This window comes from Glycine max, chromosome 14, assembly GCF_000004515.6.
Source record: "Glycine max cultivar Williams 82 chromosome 14, Glycine_max_v4.0, whole genome shotgun sequence".
NCBI classification, from domain to species: domain Eukaryota; kingdom Viridiplantae; phylum Streptophyta; class Magnoliopsida; order Fabales; family Fabaceae; genus Glycine; species Glycine max.
The window spans coordinates 37772034-37774707 of NC_038250.2; the positions used below are offsets into that span (position 1 = coordinate 37772034).

A 2674-nucleotide genomic window follows, 5' to 3' on the forward strand; every position below is an offset into this window, starting at 1 on the left:
TTCGTTCTTGTTTCTTCTTATGCTTTCATTTACGTTTCTGTTTCATTTACGTTTCTGCTTCATTTACGTTTTTTGCTTTTAGTTTCATTTACGTTTTCTGTTTGAATCTATGGAAGGCTAAATATTCTAGTGTTGTTTCCTTTTGAGGACGAAGCTCAACTCTCTTTGAGGTTTTGTTTATAATGTGGCTTCCTGGCAGTTTTCCCTTCACCAGTTAACCCACATTCGTTAATATTAATCTGTGCACGCTTCGTGTTCGATTAATTGCCTCTGAGCCTAACTTGCGTTCATGCTTAATGGATGAAGGGTTAACTAGTGTACGTGTGGCCTAATCACGTATTGACAGCCCTAAGTTGATTTTCGCTTAGTAAATTGAAATAGGGTTGGATTAAGTGGTTAACTGTTAGGGACGAATTCTCCATAACACAGGACAAGAGAATGGCTTCTAAATAAGAGGAAACAACCCATTTTTAATATTATTAGTTTCGTATTCAAGTTTACTTGTTCTGTTATTTAAATCACAAAACAAACAACCCCCCCCCCCCCCCAATTGTTACTGTTACTACAAGTATATTATGAGCATTTGGTTTATCATTGCTCATTGGGAAACGACCTAGGATCACTTCCTAGTTACTGCATTTTCATGTTTATTTGATTCGGGTACGTCCTTGATCAAATTTGGCGCCGTTGCCAGGGAGCAGTGTCCAAAGGTTCATAATAGCTAGTGTCGTGTTAGTGTTTAATTATTTCGTGTTTTATGTTTAATTGTTAGTGTTGTGTTAGTGTTGTTTAGTGTCTTGGTATTTTGTTTAGTGTGTGTTCTGTTTTAGTTTTTTTTGTTAAGCGCTTCTCCTGTTTCAGTTTTGGGTGTTTTGCTGTGAATAGTATTTTGCGATGGACTTAGCGACCACTTTTGCTTGCGGCAAAATAGAGTGGTAGTAGAAATCATGTAGCGACGGATTTTAGTGACCACCCTTGCTGAATTATTTGGAATTTTTTGTTTTAGTAGCTAGAGTTGTTGTTTTTGGCTGAATTTTTTTGTGGTAACTTCTTTTAATCTATATTTTGTGGGAAAAATAGCTAGAGCCTTTAGTTTGGTCACATTTGAAAGTTCCAAAAAAGTAGCAAATTTTGTTTTTGTCAAAACTTCAAACGGCCATAACTTTTGCTCCGGTTATTAGAATCGCAATTATTATATATGTATTTGTCAAAATTTCCATCGTCCAAAAAAAGTGATTCTATCAAAAGTTTTTTATTTTTCAAGTTTTATTCACTTATTTTTCTCAACCTACCATTTTTAGCTTCCATAGTTAGACTTTGAATTTTTGTTTGAAATTTTTTGTGCTATCTTCTCATCATTTTATAAGGTTGCTCACAAAATTTCAAGTCATTTGGATATCATTCGAGGGTAGCTGTAGTTCAAACCTACACCTTTATTTACATGACAAGGCAACTAGTTGTGCATGCTGAATGTAGTGTATGACTAGAGGCAATCCATCTGACTTACAACCCTTTGATCTTGAGATAGATAGGACATTTCATAGATTAGTTAGGCATCATTTTATACCTTTTGATCATCCTGAGCATTCCATTACTGGTGAATCTGTGCATTCCGTTATTGGTGATTTTGAACATCTTGATTTTGAGCATTATAATTTTGAGCATTCTGATTTTGAACATTCCGAGAACATGGCACAACCTCCACCCCGTGAAAGGACTCTAAGGGAAATGGCTGCACCTGATTTCACCTACAAAAGCTTATGCTTCCAATACCCTGATGAGGATGTCCCATATGTTCTTAAAACTAGACTGATCCATTTGCTTCCAAAGTTTCATGGCCTTGCAGGTGAAGACCCGCACAAACATCTAAAAGAATTTCATATTGTCTACTCCACCATGAAACCCCCAGATGTCCAAGAGGATCACATATTTCTGAAGGCTTTTCCTCATTCTTTAGAGGGAGTGGCAAAGGATTGGCTGTATTACCTTGCTCCAAGGTCCATCACGAGTGGGGATGACCTTAAGAGAGTATTCTTAGAAAAAAAATATCCTGCTTCCAAGACTACGGCCATCAGGAAGGATATCTCAGGTATTAGACAACTCAGTGCAGAGAGCCTATATGAATGCTGGGAGAGATTTAAAAAATTATGTGGCAGTTGCCCTCACCATCAGATTTCGGAGCAGCTTCTTCTCCAATATTTTTATGAAGGACTCAGTACTATAGAGAGAAGTATGATAAATGTTGCCAGTGGTGGAGCCCTTGGAGACATGACTCCTGCTGAAGCGAGAAATTAAATTGAGAAGATGGCTTCCAAATCCCAGCAGTTTAGCACCAGAAATGATGCTATAGTCATTAGTGGAGTGGATGAGGTAGCTACAAACTCATATGCATCATCTAAAACTAAGAAGCTTGAAGGAAAACTAGATGCATTGGTTAACTTGGTAACCCAGCTGGCCTTGAATCAGAAATTTGTACCTGTCACAAGAGTCTGTGGTTTATGCTCCTCTGCTGACCACCATACAGACCTTTGCCCTTCCATGCAGCAACCTGGAGCAATTGAGCAGCCTGAAGCTTATGCTGCAAACATTTACAATAGACCTCCTCAACCTCAGCAGCAAAATCAACCACAGCAGAACAATTATGACCTCTCCAGCAACAGATACAATCCTGGAT

The 2674-nt window shown here is 38.0% G+C and overlaps 1 non-coding gene across 1 annotated transcript; it reads right to left on the reverse strand.

The window, feature by feature from the left end:
- Window positions 1-2067: 2067 nt before the first annotated feature.
- LOC112999403 (small nucleolar RNA R71) lies at window positions 2068-2174 on the reverse strand. Its single transcript, XR_003264590.1, has one exon. It is a non-coding gene; the product is annotated as a small nucleolar RNA R71 (small nucleolar RNA).
- Window positions 2175-2674: the final 500 nt, after the last annotated feature.